The sequence below is a fragment of the Lissotriton helveticus genome, chromosome 6 (genome assembly GCF_964261635.1).
Source record: "Lissotriton helveticus chromosome 6, aLisHel1.1, whole genome shotgun sequence".
NCBI classification, from domain to species: domain Eukaryota; kingdom Metazoa; phylum Chordata; class Amphibia; order Caudata; family Salamandridae; genus Lissotriton; species Lissotriton helveticus.
In genome coordinates this window covers 377,720,321-377,740,375 of record NC_136067.1, presented here as the reverse complement: position 1 = coordinate 377,740,375, position 20,055 = coordinate 377,720,321, and the positions used below count along the sequence as shown (strand labels likewise).

At 40.4% G+C, this 20,055-nt stretch overlaps 1 long non-coding RNA gene across 1 annotated transcript in view; it reads left to right on the top strand.

Moving 5' to 3' along the window:
* Positions 1 to 19,731, top strand: part of LOC144761379 (uncharacterized) — a 179,368-nt gene extending 159,637 nt beyond the window's left edge. Inside the window, exon 3 of the long non-coding RNA XR_013595696.1 lies at positions 19,314 to 19,731. This is a non-coding gene — a long non-coding RNA (uncharacterized LOC144761379). The remainder of the gene's footprint in view (positions 1 to 19,313) is intronic.
* Positions 19,732 to 20,055: the final 324 nt, after the last annotated feature.

The window sequence follows — 20,055 nt, the reverse complement described above, 5'->3', positions numbered from 1 at the left end:
GTCTTACTAGACGCCGAAAAGGCATTTGACCGGGTCTCCTGGCAGTATTTATGGGAGCTCTTAGCCCTTAACAACATCGGCCCGGGGTTTATAAAATCAGTAAAAGCCCTATATGCAGAACCTAAAGCTAAAATCCTGACCGGAGGCTGTGAGTCTGAAAGTATAAATATCCAGAGAGGGACACGACAAGGGTGTCCGTGTTCTCCACTCTTATTTTCACTATACATCAACCCATTAATTATTAAACTATTAACATCACCAGCGATAATTCCAGTAAAAACAAGTATATATAATACCAAAATACTCGCCTATGCCGATGACATAGCGATTCTAACTACCAACCCTACTGAGGCCATAGATGAAATAGAAGTAGTCACTCGAATATTTGGTCTGTATTCAGGCTACTCATTAAATCAGACAAAACAATGGTAGTCTGTACCGATAACACCCCATACACAGGCCAATATAGAGTAGCAAACGCGAAGTACTTAGGGGTTACCATCTCACCTAATACTAATGACATCATTACATTAAACTATGACCCCCTAGTTACTAAAATAAAAAAAGATCTTCTTAGAGTAAACAACCTCCATCTATCCATAATTGGTAGAACCAACTATATTAAAATGACAATTTTTCCAAAACTATTATATCTATTCCGAGCAATCCCTTTTCTGATCGACAATACCTATATGAAGAAGATAGACCAAGTAATAACATCATTTATTTGGAACTATGGGAAGACAAGAAGGGCCATAACCAAATTGGTGTTGCCAACAGCCCGTGGTGGATTAGCAGTGCCAAATCTAACCTACTATATGTGGGCCGCCATCTTACAACAGATGGCCTTTTTAATCACATCTAAAAAATCAGACCAAAACAGATCTCTGCATAATATCCCTTCTATCTACGAACTCACACTAGGAAATACAGCACGAGGATTACTGTTAAGACAAATTGAGCCATCATATTATAAAAAGATTAAATTTAAGATAGTCACAGATGCATATAAAATCTGGACCAGAGCTACTAAAATACTTTCAATACCCAAACATACTAATTATACACCCTTATGGCATAGCTTTATAATCCCCCAGTATCTTAATGATAACATCACTAAGCGTTGGGAAAATTTAGGTATTGTCACTATTGGCGATTTCCTAAACTCAGATGGTAGAACAACATTTGACGAATTACGCCTTAAATATCAGATTCATCCCGCAGACTACCTTAAATGTATTCAAATTTACACATCATTAAGACAATACATTACAAATACCGAGCTACAGTCGCCATCACTACTAAACCTGATGCAAAAATTTTCAATTAGAATTAGCGATATATATGGGATCCTTATAAACAACCACCCGGATGATCTCGATAGAATAGAAGATAGCTGGGCTAACAAATTAAATAATCCTAACGTTGACATAGATATGGTGCTACAACTATCCTCTAAGGTTATACTTGCAAGTAATCTAAAAGCCCAAATCTATAAAACGGTATGTAATTTATATTACACACCATTTAAATTATTTTCATGGGGTAAGGCTAGTCACGATAAATGCCCTAGATGTGCACTTGGCCCCGCAAATTTAATACATATGTTTTACGACTGTCCGAAACTTAAACAACTAAAAGAAAGTATAGGTAAATACTGGACTGAGATTTTTGGTCGGGAGATCCAAACCTCACCAACCTTGTTTATATTAGGCTTTGATAGCTCCCTAGAACTCAACAACTCAGAAATCTATACGATCTACTTATCTACCGCTATATACAGAATTATTTTAGCAGCCCGCTGGAAGGATACAGAGGCCCCTACATTCCAGGGATGGATTAATAGACTCCTGGCTATATACAAACAAGAAATAGCGATATACAAAACCAGAGGGAAAAAATCTAGAGCTAAAGGGGAATTGATCTGGGCCTCCGTAGCTAACTGGTATGAACAACAAAGGGCCTGACTACAAAGCTATTCAAACTAGCTAGAAATAGCTATCACCTCTATTCAGAGGCGTCGAGTTGGAAAATGAGGTATTGCTATTTTTTTTTCTATAGGTTTACTGTTTACTCATAGCCAATTTTTTCATTAATGTATTATTGTATCTGCCACATATCTACCACATCCAAAATTGCAATGTTCATCAACAATTGTTTTAGTATTTTTTGTATTTAACGTATTATGTTCAGCCTTGCTGCGTTTATTTATATATTTTCTTTTTCCATATTATTGTTGTATATCTAAAGAATGCTCAATAAAAAAAATTTAAAAAAAAAAAAAGGAATCTCTTCTTGATATGAAATTTAGGTTAAAAACTGAGAAATGTACGCTTTATAGCTCTTTCAGGTTCTCAGCATGTTTGACAGCAAAAATATTGTTGGGCATTATTGGCTGCGAACCTGCTAAACTCCTAGGATACTGTGGTGCTGCGGTATGGTGCTCTGTACCCACATGATCTGCGCTGTACCTCATGGGAGCGTGAAAGGCCATGCAGTACGTGGGGGCAGAGAATAGTATGTAGAAGTTCATCCTCCCTCTGTGAATAAAGAGACTTATGCAGCATACCCTGTACCTGTCAGCTTTCCTCCGAGGTACGTGCATTTAATCACCACAGGCTGGCGACGAGCCGCGGAGGACCCCGCCGCCATCGATGTGTCCAGCGCTGCACCCTTTGCAGCCTTAGGCGCGGCATCTAGATTCGCAGAGGGAGGTTGGGGTGGTGTTCAACAGTCACCCGCCCTGAAGCAGCGCTATCCCTACTTCAAGGTAGGCGCACAGCACGAGTGCGGCTCCATGCTGTCAGGAGCCTGCCACCTTCTACACACTCACCCTGCCACAGCACAGCAAGGGTCACAAATAGTGAAATACCGGCACTCACGAGGCCGCACACAGCACGTGCGCCTCAGCACTGCCCTCCTGCCTTAGTGTGTACCAGGCCTCCCATTGCTGCGATGCCTCCACAATTGGACCACGCAGCTTCTTCTTACCTATTTGCGTACTGAAGAGGACGCAACCCAGGTGCCCCAACACTGCCAGCGCACCAAGGACCTCCACACAGCTTCCCAGGATGGCCCGAATGAGCCCCACCAGGTGCACCTGCAGGTCCCACCACCTCAGCCACCACCGTCAGCCTGGCACCCCACTGACAACCCTCCCAAGAGGACACACTTCCAGCCAGCAAGATGTGTGCCCAGACCTTCTCATTGACCAACCACGTGCCGTTCCTCCCTAAGCCTTGTGAACCTGCCATGAAGTGGGCGGACTGGAAGGGGTACTTTCTGAACTACCTATCGGCCCTAGAAGATGAAGGCGAAGAAGCGTTCTCTAGCAAACGCAGGAAGAGGATACTCCTTCACAATCTCGGACCGGAGGGTCTACGGGTGTATGAGAACATGGTAAAGAAGCCAAGGACAGCCACAGATGAAGACGTATTTCAACACGCGCTAGACAACTTAGACAGGCACTGATCCAGCGCTCTCACCAAAATATTTCACAAATGACACTATCTACTACCACAAAACTTACACTACAACACTAGGCCCATAACAACAATAGAGCGCTTGAATCATGAGGCGATAAGATCTAAATATAGTTGTTTAAACCATCTGCAATAATCAAGACCAGCTTGTCATTTTAGAAAGTTTATTTTAACACATCTAGAAAAACTTAGGTTTTGGTATTTTATTAAACAAGCATTAGAAAAAGTCATAAAGAAAGATGTATTCAGAATTAATTAAAAGAGCATAAATCAAGAATTATTATTCATTAGCAGAAATAAGTAAAATTAAGCATTTTCCAAAATCCTAACTATATCTCTGTCTCTACCCTCATCACCTAGTAATAAAGTAATTAATAAAAATTTCTTTCCTCACGTGTAAAGTCCATCAGCATAACATCGTCCTCCAGAATTCTCGAGCGTAAGCCAACTATGTGTTCTCTGAACCTATTCTTATACCCTAATTTTAGCTGAGCTAACTATTTTTCACATTACAGCAGACGAATTCTAGTTCTCCATTGGCTGAGCCACCTCGTACCACAGTAAACTGTGACACCTCTTTCTTGCATGCCCGGGCAAATTCACTAGTCCATTGTTCATTTAGAAGTCTTGGCAGCTCTCCTTAGACTGCTACATTTTGTAGCGACAGCTTCCTTTTTAACCTTGAGCTTAGTCAGCTCTGAACTCCCGTGGCACGTTAGCAAACGTTAGCAAATTTCTCCAAAAAGTCATCTTTTTAGCAGTTCAATCCAAAACCTTTCAAAATAAAAGCTCAGAGGCCTTTTCCATCCTTCTTGGAATTATTTTCACTTGAGCCATTTTCATCATTAGGCCTCTTTCAGAAAGCGTCAATTTTCTGCGCCACCGTCCCTGCGCCACTTTTAAAAGGGTACTATTTTCTGCAGCCTTCTCTAAGCTTCTCTTGTAAAACTATTATATAAACAAACACAAAGAATAATTAATGAAAGAAATACAGTTTGTTCTGTTGCCTCCCATCATTGCTAATAATTAACCCATTAGTCTAAATTACCTAGCAGTAAAGCACAAATAAAGCAGCATTTTATATCTACCTGTCTTCATTAATCCATAAAACCTTATGTGCACCTAGAATAGTAGAAATGACATCACATAGACAAGGGAAGCAAAATAAGCACATGCCATTATTTTAAAAACAGCTGCTATTAGTTATGACATGACAATAGACAAGATTAATTTATTATTTTCTACATACATGAGAATGCAACATAATGCACATTTATGAGCACACATTTTAGTTTCCCACATGTCTTTTGTGTATGCAACTTTAAACTAGGTTGAATTATTATACACACAGCACAAGTTGTTAGCATTATTAATTTATTTATGGAAGTGTGACTTCATGGGTTTAAACAAATTTTTGTTTTCTATCCCGCTCCATCAACTCCCTCATCTGGTGATTAACAAATCACCACACCAGCACCCAAAAATTTAGCAAAGATTTTATCTAAGATGAACATGATTCAATTTCACCTGTGTTAGTATTTCTAAAGACTTATCTTATCAGTTTATCTACAATTCTCATATTGAGTTTTAAGAAACCCCTCTAGTTCTATTTCATTCTCTTGTGTAACATGCAACTAAGATTCAACAAAAGTGTTGTAAAAACTATAACTAATAAAATGTCTGTATCTTGCTTGTCATATAAACTTTAAACTTCTCCTTGTTAATTTCTAAAAGAACAATAACCTAAATTAACCAAAGCAGAATTATATTTGCATTAAGCTTGCAAAGAAAAATAAAACAAAATTTTTAAAAATGTTACCTAAATTTTCTAAAAATTTCTAACACCCCCCTTTTTCAAATATTTTTTTTTTTTTTTTTTTTTAATACTCTTTAAACCTTCTAACAGTTTTTCTTCGACCTAATGTCACAAATTAATTTTTCAGCTAACAGTATTTCTTCGACCTTGTGTCACCTAACAAGATTTCTTCAGCCTTATGCCAAAAACAGAATACCTAAAATTTAACAGGTATGTACTTCAATCATTGTCACTTTTGTTTTCAATCTTTTCCTGACTGTGACTATTTACCTCCATTACAGGTATCACTTCTATTTTCTTTCCTGCCTCACTTTTCTTTTCAGAATCCTTTTGACTTGATTTTTCATCAATCTGTTTCTTTGATCTGTATCTCAATTTGAATTTTAGGCCTTCATTTTCTCCTGGCCAGTTATCACTTTTTCTTAGTAATTTCTTCTTTTGCTTGGTCACATTACATTCTGTTCTCCAAGCTCCTTTTCTGAATTTTCTTATTTCAGAATCTTCATCACTTTCATCAGTTTCAGTGTCAGATATTTTCATTCTGGACTCAGGTACTTCTTTACTCAGCAGCTTCACTCCATTAGGAACGTCATCTTTGTAGCTGGTACTTGGCAATTCATTTTCTTCTTCAATTACCTTCAACTTCCCAGTTTCAGAATTCTTGTTCCTGCTTTCAGAGCTACTTTTCTGCTTTTCAATACTCTCCTGGTCTTGAATCATAATCTGATCACATTCTTCTTCTGCTTCTTTTTCTGGCAGATTTCCATCATTTTCTGAGTCTTCTGTCACAACTTTCAAGTCTTCTTCAATCAAGGCTTGTTTTCTTTTCGTGTTCTCCAGATGTCGACCAACTTGTCGATCTTCAAGATCTGGATTCTCTTCAGGCTCTTCTTCAGAATCTGAATCAACAGTTGTGACACTATCCTCATCAGGATTTTCAGGTGTAGTTACACGAAAAGTATGGCCAGTGTCAATCCACCTCTTCAGTCTTTTGCACTTCTCTGCATTTGTCGTGACAAGACTGACTAGCCTCCTTTTCTGCCACCTTGGCACTATACAATTTCTTTTTAGACGAACCTTTTTCCTGATTCTTTTACCTGGTAACAGATCAAGTACTTGCTCTTTTTCTCTTGTTTGCACTTCAGTTTCATCTTCATCAAACACAGAAATCATTTCATCTGATAAATTCCTGCAGTTCTCCAGATTGATGCTATCATTGATAGACATCATTCTTTTCTCTGGTATGAATGTCTGTCTCATGACCTTGTCCATCATAATCTCACGTGGACTTAAATCTGTCTTTTTATCAGTAGTACTTCTCAGAAACATCAAAACAAGTGGAAGGATATCTGTCCACTTTGTACCTGCAGCTAGGCACATTTTTGCATCTCTGACTTTTATAGTACGGTTCTCATGCTCCTCAACATCTGAAATTTCTGTTCTATCTGTACATTGGAGCAATCTGTTTTCGATATGTTTTCTGTTATCTGATAACTTTGCAACAGTAATTTCATCATTACGTCTCATCTGAAATGTTTCAACCCATTTTGTAATCAAACAGTAAATCACAAAAATGTAGCACAGTTTGTAATGCAGTGACATCTCACAGAAATCCATTTGTAATCTGGTCAATGAACCACTCTCCTGTAATTCTGTTCCCATTCTCACAACTGTTCTCTTAATTGTGTTCACTTGCTGATATGTCAGACACCTCTGGTAAAGAAATTCTGCAATTTTATGGTACATTCTGTCTATGACAATAATCATGCTATTTAGCAAAACTACTCTGTCATTTTTGTGTATCCAAATCTCATCCTCATCTCGCTGTCTAAAATCTATTCTCAACCATGTGTTTCTCAACCATGTGTTTTTCTCCTCATGAGTTGCTTCATCTTGTAAGCCTTTGACTACTTGCCATGTTTCAACTACAGATGTTAGTATTAGTGAACTCAAAGCATGTTCATCATTCATTTTGTATGCTGCACATATCACGACAGCAAACCTTTCTGCCAATTGAATATCATCAATCAATCTTTTAATTAAATTTGCATTTCTGTTAAGTGAACCTGCAGAAGTCAATGTTTCAATCTGTTGATCAATTGTGTCCTTTACTTTGATGTCTTCACTCAAAAGAACATTATTTTCATTCCAACATTCTGGAAGTGCATTTAATCCTTTTGGACTGTTTTCCTGTTCTTTATTTAATCCTGTATCTGCATTGTCTATCTGTTCATTAACAAAAATTTGTAATGGCGATGAAGCCATGTCATTCTGCTGAACCATTACCTGTCGCTGTATTTGTAGCTGTTCATTCAGCTCATTTATTTCAAACTCCTTTTCCTTTGAACATAATTTTGACTCATCAGGCTGTATTAATTCAATTAGGTCAATGTCAGACTTCTCACTTACCAGAACTGAAGTCATCTCTGTTTCTTGCTGATCTGTAATCCCTACTAGTTCAATCTCAAGTACAATGGAATAAACCTTTTCAGTTAATGGGACTTTTAAAATTGCGGAATTAATTTCATCTTTTCTAAGTACAGGAACTATCTCTGTTTCCATAATTTTCATGGACTCCTTCAAATCATTTGATGAATTTACATAATCAGGAATATTAATTCCAGATATACCAAGCATCTCATCATGTTTTTCAATTGCATCGTTTTTTGTAGAAGTCTGAGCTTGTACTTTTGATGTTACATTAATCTGTTCTGGGGGTCTTCTTGAATTTCTGTTCTGATCCATATTTACAACATCAATTTTACACTGATCAACATTTTCTACTCTGACACCTTTATTATTTATTTTCGCTAATTTGGGAATCTTTAATTTACTCTCACATTTGGCTACAACCCTTTTCATTTTCTTATACAAAGAAGACATTTTTGCTAATTAATTTGGTAAACGTACTCTCTTAATTTGCCTTGCAGTGCTTGCTGATCAATTAATTAATTAATTTAACACTATCAGGTGTAGAAAATTCTTATAATTTGGTCAATTTAATATTTCTCCTAATTTACCTGTATCACTAATTATAATTAACCTGTAAAGAAAAATTATCAATTTGCAAAAACAATAGCAATGCAAAATATTTATTTATAACAATAATACCAACATATAATCACATGTGTTTTAAATGTACTTAATTTTTCACTTACACACCTTCTGCAACATATACCTGTGGAAAAAGGAAACCTAATTTGCCTTAATTTACATAAAATTTCTAGTTGCCACCTTGAACACAGCGCATTTTTCTTAATTACACCAGTAAATACAGTAAAATTTGCTTAGAAATAATTATTTATTTAATTATATTGCACAATCTTTTTACTAATTAATTTGTCAATCAACTTCTTAATTTTGTTTATACCACGGTAGTTGCTGTGGTAACCTACCTTAATACTTAATTCCTAATGTTCCAAATTGTATAATCTATTTGCTTGCTTAAAATTATTATTTTATATTAACTTTGATCACCTACACTAAAGTACTTTTAATGTAATATTCTAAATACTCCACTCAGGAGCCACCCAAACAATATAATCTACTCGGAAACATTAACCCGCCCCAGCCAATCACAGCACGGCTGCAGCCACAACGCTATGCCACTATTGCAGTCCTTCTCTCCCCTTGCGCCCAACACCTCACCTACAATACCAGCTCAACATTTAATGTGAGGCTGAAACGCACACTGCTGCTAATACAGTCTCCCTCGCGCTCGTCACACATCAGCTGTGACACAAAAAGGATAGCGCGTCTACAATGAATTTAAAGCATGAACAATTGTAAACAGCCCCAATCAATCAGAGAGCTGCTCCACGATAACGTTCTTGGTATTTTGCTCAATCAAAGCACAGCTGCTTTAAAACACAGAACTTCTGTGGCTTTTAGTTCTCTACAATTTGCCTCAATAGAGTAAACCAAATTGGGGACATTTATAATTAAATTTGGCAGTTCCAGTCAATTACAATGTGATACTTACAATTTTACACATCAGCTGTTGGAATGAACAATAACGCAGGTAAAAAGGAAAACAAAGCGGCAATATTTAATTTATCTATTTAATTTTTATTTAGAGTGTACTTGCATTATCTACTAAAGGCTTCTCTTTTATAACATTAGCGCGTGGAAGAAAAGTAGCTAAAACGGTGTTTTATTTATTTAATCAATTACAAGATACTTCCTCGGCAGGCAGCAGTCACAAAGCCCACACTCGAGCCTCAACCAATCAGGTCGCGGCTCCCTTATGACGCTGCGCGTCATCAGCCAATGGGTGTACAGCCCTTCAGTGATGCTGCGATGTTTTGCTTTGACGCGACGGACCTCATTTAATTACAGCGCGGCCCTCCTCGTAATTATTATAATATCGAGGGAGGCTAGCAGGCTAAAAGAATACAGCGTATTAATACGCAAAGGCTTTTTCAGAACCCCGCTCGACTAGAGCGCCGCTCCCCCTTGCAACAGTCTCTAGACCACACACGGAGCTCTGCCCAATCAGAGCGCGGCTCCGTGCATGACACGTCGGTCTTCCAACCAATGGCAGCGCGGCGGTAGGCGCTGCAGCTGTTCTCTCTCCCCTCTCCCTCGCTATTATGTATTATTTTTATTTCAATGTGCAATTACTTTTATTTTATTTTAAGTGTAGTTTGCTTAACGCTTCAAGGAATAAGATGCCAAAACGATCATTTATACCCTTATTTCAAGCACCTACACGTAGTTCATAGAGCCTCGCTCAATCAGAGCGGGGCTTACAGAGCCTTAACCAATAGGGTCGCGGCCCTGGTATGACGCTACGCGTCAATAGCCAATGGGTGCGCGGCCTTTTCTGTGACTTGACGGGACTTCCACAAATGGAAACCCGGCTCCCTCGTGAAGACACTTTCTCTCCTCGCGCTTCGAAAAGATTTACAACAGCGCGATAAGGACAGAAAACAAAACGGGCACTTAATTTTATTTCGTATGTGTGTCCATTTAAACTTTGGAACTCCTGCAAAACATCACGGATAATCTAATTTTAAACATTAAAACGCTGTCGGCCAATCACAGCGTTACTCCTTTATGACGCGCCGACATTTTAACCAATCAGGACCGCGGCGGCTGACGTAGACAGTCGCTGCAGTTCGCAGCTCTCCCCTCAGTGCTTCTCACACAATAAACAGCCCCTCCCTCACAAAAATAAATTTTAACAGAGTGCACTATGCTCTTCTTTTAAATGATAGCGTCACAGGCTCACACAGCTGCTCCCTTTTACCACAATAGCGCGGTGAGGAAGGGAACAAAAACGGGGATATTTATAATTTATGAATAACTTGACATGAAGTGAAGACGCCCGCTAGCCAATCACGCGCGACTATTCTAAAACATTTTAGCGAATCATAGCGCTGCTTTGCTATGATGCTCCAGACACTTGAGCCAATCAGAGCGCGGCAAGCTCTGACGTAGGCAGCTGCTGCAGCTTCTGTCTCTCCTCACACGGTCTCACTCCTAAAACCAGCCCCTCCCTTACAATTTTCGATCGGGGCACATTTTAATGGTTTTAAACTACGGAGAACAGTTTATTATTATAATTAAAGTGTGTAATGTTTATAAAATCAATACTAATCGCTTTTTACTTATTTTAACGAGTTTAATAACGTGGAATACCTTAATTATTGCCTAATTAACACAAAACATTCTAAAATGCTCCTGAATGTTTTAAATTAGCACAGTTTACCTTTTTATACTTTTCAACTATGCTGAATACTTTTCAATTGAATTTTATTAGCGTGCAGAGCTTTTAAATGTATTTAAACACTGCACAATACTTTTAGAAAGTCTTAGAATGGTATAGACTTTATCCTGAACTTTCCTAAGTACCTTAAAATTACTTTTGGTACATTTTAGTCAATATATAAAACGAAACACATCTGTCTGCTTCTCTAATTAGGATAGTTTACATACATTCAAGTATCCACACTTCGGAATAGACGGCGCTATTCACACTAAGGATAATTTCCATTTGCCAGTAGAGCAACTCTTACCCTACCCTTCTAACACGTAAGAATATGAACTCATTTTGCTCTGAACCCACCGCGAAGTGAAAGTATCTAAGAGTTCCACTTGAACATACCTTACAAAACAATCACGCACTTTCACACTGAAAATTCCCTAACTTCAGTCACACATGAAATCCGTACAGGACTCTCACCTGTTTATAGAAATCATGCACCGTTAGCAAAATAACACCGTTATCCGTACAGGGCTCTCACCTGTTTATAGATATAAAACATGTACCCGTACAGGACTCTCACCTGTTTATAGATAATCATGCACCGACATTACCCTGCCCTTCACTCAAGCTTGAATATAACTAATACTCTTATCACAGTGAGTTTTATGGAAGGCGCTTTGTCCCTATTCTCATGCTGCTCTAATTTCTTAGAAAACCCTCACTATTACAAGATTCACACCTAGCCCTAAAACTGTGTTGCACGGCGACAACACTGTATTGCACGGCGACAATACTTCTGGTACACGGCGATACCAACAGTGATACTCGGCGATATCACAGAAACAGATCAGATATTCTGCATGACTACCTTCTCATCACACAGTTTTTGTACCGGTACACACATAGCACAAAATAAACAAACTCAACATGTGTTAAAACTTAATCCTATGAATTTACCAACATATATGTATCATGCATGTAACATGTATGTCAAAAACAACATATATAAACCGTCCGATGGCTACCAGAAATTGATCCAGCGCTCTCACCAAAATATTTCACAAATGACACTATCTACTACCACAAAACTTACACTACAACACTAGGCCCATAACAACAATAGAGCGCTTGAATCATGAGGCGATAAGATCTAAATATAGTTGTTTAAACCATCTGCAATAATCAAGACCAGCTTGTCATTTTAGAAAGTTTATTTTAACACATCTAGAAAAACTTAGGTTTTGGTATTTTATTAAACAAGCATTAGAAAAAGTCATAAAGAAAGATGTATTCAGAATTAATTAAAAGAGCATAAATCAAGAATTATTATTCATTAGCAGAAATAAGTAAAATTAAGCATTTTCCAAAATCCTAACTATATCTCTGTCTCTACCCTCATCACCTAGTAATAAAGTAATTAATAAAAATTTCTTTCCTCACGTGTAAAGTCCATCAGCATAACATCGTCCTCCAGAATTCTCGAGCGTAAGCCAACTATGTGTTCTCTGAACCTATTCTTATACCCTAATTTTAGCTGAGCTAACTATTTTTCACATTACAGCAGACGAATTCTAGTTCTCCATTGGCTGAGCCACCTCGTACCACAGTAAACTGTGACACCTCTTTCTTGCATGCCCGGGCAAATTCACTAGTCCATTGTTCATTTAGAAGTCTTGGCAGCTCTCCTTAGACTGCTACATTTTGTAGCGACAGCTTCCTTTTTAACCTTGAGCTTAGTCAGCTCTGAACTCCCGTGGCACGTTAGCAAACGTTAGCAAATTTCTCCAAAAAGTCATCTTTTTAGCAGTTCAATCCAAAACCTTTCAAAATAAAAGCTCAGAGGCCTTTTCCATCCTTCTTGGAATTATTTTCACTTGAGCCATTTTCATCATTAGGCCTCTTTCAGAAAGCGTCAATTTTCTGCGCCACCGTCCCTGCGCCACTTTTAAAAGGGTACTATTTTCTGCAGCCTTCTCTAAGCTTCTCTTGTAAAACTATTATATAAACAAACACAAAGAATAATTAATGAAAGAAATACAGTTTGTTCTGTTGCCTCCCATCATTGCTAATAATTAACCCATTAGTCTAAATTACCTAGCAGTAAAGCACAAATAAAGCAGCATTTTATATCTACCTGTCTTCATTAATCCATAAAACCTTATGTGCACCTAGAATAGTAGAAATGACATCACATAGACAAGGGAAGCAAAATAAGCACATGCCATTATTTTAAAAACAGCTGCTATTAGTTATGACATGACAATAGACAAGATTAATTTATTATTTTCTACATACATGAGAATGCAACATAATGCACATTTATGAGCACACATTTTAGTTTCCCACATGTCTTTTGTGTATGCAACTTTAAACTAGGTTGAATTATTATACACACAGCACAAGTTGTTAGCATTATTAATTTATTTATGGAAGTGTGACTTCATGGGTTTAAACAAATTTTTGTTTTCTATCCCGCTCCATCAAGGCACTACCACCGGTTATCTGTATAGCCATAGATAGGTACAATTTCTTTCACTGCAAACAAAGCGACACGGAGACGGTGGAACACTATGTCGCAGCACTCAAGAAACTAGCCATAAACTGCAAGTTTGGACACCTGCACGACGAACTGATGGGACCAAATAATAATGCACATGGTCAACATCAGCGTGCAGGAGAAGTTGTGGTGAGTGGGGAGGCTCTCCTCCATGAAATCATAGCGATTGTCAAAAGGGCGGAACTCTCCAAAAGATGCGAGTCGGCCGCGAAAAAAAAGGACACAAAACCGACGTTGTGCAAGATAAGCGACAAAGACGCGACAAAGACACGCCCAGAGACAAACCAGGCCCCTCCATGGGACACAAGTCTGGCTGACTCCACACGAAAACCTCGATAGGGCCCCTGGCCCTCTCCCTATTCAAAAAGCTCCTGCTACAGGTGCGGCAGCCAGACGCACATGGCCAATGACAAATTATGTCCTGCCTTCCACGTCGAGTGCTCCTTTTGCGGCGTGACTGGACACTTCGGTAAAGTCTGCAGGCGGAGACCCTGCAGCACCGCAGTCAAGTGTGTCATGTACGACTCGGAGCCCGACACGATAGAAGGAGAAGAAGACGAAGATTGCATTCTGTGCATAGAAAACCAAGTGTTAGGCGTCGAATGCACCTCCAGGAGGAAAAAGTCCTGTCTCATGTCCATAGGGGGATCCAAATATCCATGGTGGCGGACTCAGGGTCCCCAGTCACAATCATAAAAAGAGACATATGGGACAAGGACTTTGCCGGCACACTTGGGCGTCACCTACACCCGATGGATGTACATCCTGTCACCTTCACACGTGAAAAGATGGTAGGATTCCGACAACTACACTTCGAGATCAAGGGGCGGGAGACCACGGGCAAATTGTATGTAGCAGAAACTGGACCCTCGGTCCTAGGATGGATCGACCGAGGAGGGCTGGGCATCCAGATCAACCCCGGCGGAAAAACGCAAGTACTTATGACCAGCGAAAGCCCCAGCCCCAACGTGGACAAAGTTTGTGAAGAGTTCCCCAACGTCTTCGGCGGGACCATTGGACAATTGTCTAAGTTCACTCATAAAATCCAACTTAAAGACGGGGCAGTCCCCATCGGTCACAAGGTGCGGAACATCCCCTTCAACTCTAGGGAAGTTGTACAACTCGAATTACAATGCCTGGAGGACAACGGAGTCATCAAACCCATCGAAAGCGCAGAGTGGCTGGCGCCCTTAGTAGTTGCTCACAAACCTAACGGAAAAGTGCGCCTGTGCATTACTTTCGAGAACTGAACAAAAATATATTAGTCGACAAGTTCCACCTACCACGCATCAACGACATGCTAGCTAAAACAAGCGGAATCAACTGCGTTTTTGACCATAGATCTTACCGCCGCGTACCATCAGGTCTTACTCCACCCTTCGTCTAGAAAGCTGACCTCGTTCATCACCCCTTTCGGATGCTACTGATTCCGGCGCCTGCCCTTCAGACTAGCGTCCGCAGCATCAGTATTCCAAAAACTCATGTATATGCTGTTCAAAGACTGCCCTGATATCCTGTACTTCCAGGATGACATCCTAGTAATGGGGAGAACCAAGTCAGAACATGATGAAACCCTCAGAACAGTCCTGCACACCCTGTCCACCAATGGCCTCACCGCTGAACTGGACAAGTGCAGATTCGGCCTGCTCAAGGTCACATACCTGGGGCATGAAATCGGTGAACATGGAATCTCTCCGAAGAGAGCCAACGCCGAAGCCATTAGATCGGCACCCAAACCATGCTCCATGGACGAAGTAGATCATTCCTCGGGTTGGCGGAATTCTACAGCAAGTTTGTCAAGAACTTCGCAACCAAGACCCCACTTGCTGAAGGACAAATCCACGTTCCACTGGTCGGCGGACACAGATGCAGAATCGAGACAATCAAAAAAAGACATCTGCGAAGCCATTCCACTTCAAGGGTTCGACAGGTCCGCCCCCAGCATCCTGACATCGACGGCAGCGAGAAGGGAATAGGAGCAGTCCTGTCGCAACGAGTCACGGAAGACACGGAAGACACTATCGGCTTTGCATCCCGCTCTCTTGCTCCCAACAAAGAGAAGTTTAGTGTCATAGAAAACGAGATGCTGCCTGCCATCTGGGCTATGGAGAAATTCCGAAAATACCTCTGGGGATCCAAGTTCACACTCCGCACAAACCACAAGAACAAAGTAGCCAACTTTCTCAGCCGGTCGACGGGATGGAGGACGCCCCACACTCTGACCGTTGGGATGAATACCAAGTGGCGCTCACTGCAGACCAGGAGACCACCATAGGGGCGCAAGATTGGAAGACGGCCTACGACCGGGACCAAGATCTCTCCAAAGTGAAGACCTACGTCACTCAGGGCTGGCCAGAGAAGAAACACTTGAAAGGCGATCTCCGGATGCTGGGAGGTATATGAGGGGTTATCCCTCAGCGACGATGCCACGTTCCTCCTCAGAGGTGACAAAGTCATTCCCCCGAAGGATGTGATGGACTGCCTCCTCACCATACTGCACAAAGGCCATCTCAGTATCGTCAAATCCAAACTAAGAGTGAAACAGTCATACTGGTGGCCGGAAGTGGACAACTATTTGGAAAGGTTTGTGCGAGCATGCAGACACTACGCTAACGCCGACAAAGCACACACGATGCTGAGACCCCCGATGGGGGAATTAAACACGCCCACAAACCCATTGAGAAAAATTGTCGGTGGACATCCTGGGCCCCATTCTGGACTCGTGGGGAGTACTCAAATGCGTGATCGTCCTCGTCAACAGATACTCCAAGTGGTCGGAGGTGGAGATCTGCAAAAAAGTGGACACCGATGCAGTCATCACCTTCTTGACAAACACATTCTTGAGGGAGGGTATTCCAAGAGTCCTCACCAGCGACAATGGCCCCCAGTTCACCTCCCAAAAGTGGACAGCATTCCTCCAAAGAAATGGCATCCGAAACAAACACACACCAGTATATCATCCTGCCAGCAATGGCCGAGCAGAACGGTTCAACAGAGTCCTAATGGGCTCAGTACAGGCAGCCATCGGTGCGGGCAAGAACTGGGAGATGGAAATCAGAAACACTGTATGGGCCTATCGCATCACCCCTACCCTTACTGGGTACAGACCGTTCGGGATCCTGTGTGGCAGAGAGCCGTTCACAAGGGACAATTGGGGGTGGATGGACTTGAAACTTTAAAGCCGCTGGTCACCAGCTGTCGTGAGAAGCAACATACAGAAAGCCCAAAAGATATACAAGGACAATTACAACAAGAATCACGGAGTGCGGGCAGTCTCCTTAGCCCGAGGGGACTGGGTAAGAGTGAAACTGGGCCACTTTGGCAAGAAAGGTGACAGCAAATTCAGCCCGCCCCTTGAAGTTCAAGAACAGTACTCCCGCTCAGCACTACTAAGCAATTGCAAAGTATGGTCTCACAGCAGAATGGCAAAGTGCAACAAGGTCCTACAGTGGCAAACCAATGGATCCTCCTCCATGACACTCCCTCAAGAGAAGACGAGGGATCTGGACGACTACGTTACCACCAACAATTCCGAGTCTGGCGGCCTGGAAGGGGAGACAGGGGGCAGCACTGATTCGGCTGGTGAAAGAAACAACGCCGCCCCAGCATAACACACACCTCCCCAAACACCCGGTAATGTAGATACACCAGGAACAAGGCAAGGGAGGTCCACCCCACATGACAACTGCCAGGGAAGAGAAACACACGAGGAGCAGGCCTCCTACACACACACCCGCACAGGTAGAAGAGTGGTGCGACCAAGAAGATACAATGACTTTACCACATAGAGCTCCAAGGGGTCATCACCATCCTCACCCTGAGTGGACAATGCAGACACCCGGGACTCCTCCGGTGAGGGGCCACCACGCAGAAATGGGGTGCACAAGTGCTCACACACAATCCACCGATAAGACGGTCATGTAGTTGGGACTAGTGTTCTTATGTCTGTTGCATTGTTATTAAAGGAGGGAGATATGTGGTGTTGCAATCTAGTGCTCTGCACCCACGTGATCTGCGCTGTGCCTCATGGGAGCGTGAGAGGGGGTGCAGTACGTGGGGGCAGAGAATAGTATGTAGAAGTTTATCCTCCCTTTGCGAATAAAGGGACTTATGCAGCATACCCTGTACCAGTCATCTTTCCTCCGGGATACATGCATTTATTCACCACAGATGCCTGTGATGAAAAAGGGGAGAAAAAAAGAAAAGAACAGTGTCGTTCAAAAATTAAGTGTCAGCAAGTGATTTCTTTAACTTTGCTAGCTATTCTGTGTGCTGTACATCCTGTTGAGTCGAGGAGGCTCGGGCAAGCGCCCGGCGTTTTTTATAAAGTGTTTTACCTTCCGATAGGGAAATGATGTAATCAGGACATAGCACAGGAATGATGGGAAATGCAGTCCCCTACTCTCTTGAATGCCGGGTCAGGAATGGGATGAGAGGAATGCCGAGGGCAAGAAATCGTAAACAGTACACGGTTATCAAACAAGGATAATTATAGACTAGGACAACAAACATAGTTTATCATTTTTTTAAACTTCACTTGTGATGGATCTAATGTGCATGTGATGATTATTTGAAAAGTTATTATATTCACTACTAAAAATATGTGTAGATATTCCACCTTGAGTATAACAAAGAAACTTATTTTTATTTTTGTCCCATAGGATGCAACCTACTTAGTCACAACATCATAGTCCTATAATGCATGGTCACTCCTAAATGTGTGGAATAAATATAGAGAGGTTACTCTGCAAATATGGATGAAGCATTAATTTGGGTTCAATCAAAGCAATGCTCTTAAAAAAATATCTACAATAGGTCGGGCATTCAAAATCGTTTCAGATCATGAATGTTATCAGAGGGTAGGGGATGAACACAGATTGGTCCAAGAAAATTCATCTTTCAATTCCCTCAAATACGTACCCAACTTGAAAATCCACCTTTGTTCTTTCAGAAATAGGAATTCAGAAAGATCCTTGGTTGGGAATGATGGTTGTGGTATATCAATCACAGTCCAATTCTTCATGCCCTCATTATGTCTCTTCTCTATACAGTGGTTAGGCAATTTTGTAGATTTTTTTGGCAACGTACGGTGCTCCTGTGTTGACTTTGTGGGTTTTCGTCCTTCACTGTTACAATTTGTGCGTTGGCATTGAAAGGGCTTTTTATTAAAATATAAAATTAATATAGTAAAAGAGGCATATGTAATATTAACGTGCAATTATTTTGTACAGACACATTAAAATGTGCAATTTCTTAGCACCAAGTTATACTTATTGATGCAAGGCCTCAAAATGTTAAAGCAAGCTTCATTATTTTAACAGCAAAAACGGAATGTGCTGAGATATGCACAAAATGCTTGATAGCTGACCATATTCTGACATGTAATATTTTTTTGGGGGAAACACCACACCATATTGCATTGGAGTATATTTGATTAATCATCATGTTTTGAAATGTTTTTTCTAGAAACACTTTATCATTGAATATAATTACTTCATGTTCTTTCACACGTTTAATACAATGTATGAATAGAAAATCTTAATAGTTTAACTTATTTCCTTTCCGATTTATAATGAAGACATGTGATGCTGAATAATATTCGTTGCTGAAAATGTTTTATTTTACATACGTCCATTGTTTAGCTCTATTAGAATATTAGCATGTGCTGAAGTCAATGGGAAAGGAGGTCTAATAATCAAAAGACCTAATTCATAGATCTAGTTTAAAACTTTGTTTCACATTTCATAGTGATCCTTTGTAAGACTGATGAGAAAGGATGTGGGAAAGAACAGAACGAGATGGTTCTCGGGAAGAGTCAACTGGAGAAAATAAGACCACACAAAAGGATTTTAACATTATTTCCAGCTGTTTATATTGTGTTCCTAGAATAGGTAAACACATCACTCACAGCCAGAACCAGACCCTTATACCTATTTGCCACTGTCCCGTCCTGAATGGTAATGGCTTTATGCTGATGGCTGAATGCTGATCACCTACCCTACCAGACCTGTTGTTGATTGCAGTCGCTACTGCTGCTGTATGCATATTTTGCTTTGTGAACCTCTCTTTATTGGAAGCTCAGCTGATTTTGACTAATTGATCTTGAGCTTTATGCTCACTTTTACTCCGGACTCCTGAAGTTGAACTCTTCATGGGTTCTTGCTAACACCCATTTCCCCCCCATTCTTTAGAATAGGCATTTCTTTCCTATATGGTACGCATAGTATTGCTTATTGATGACTTGTTATAACCAATATTTTTGCTATCAATTCTGTCATTTGATTTATGCCTTTAACTAATGAAATAAAAAGAAAGGAAAAACTTACTAAACTCTTAATAAGAATATAACCCTTAAATCTGACCAAAACCTATCTTTATTGACCCATCTGTAAGTATAACTGTGATTGTTGATTTTGTGATGTATAGCTCCTGATCTTCTTATAAACTACTGCAAAATATCTGTCGCAGAGAACTCAGAGGAAACTCACAA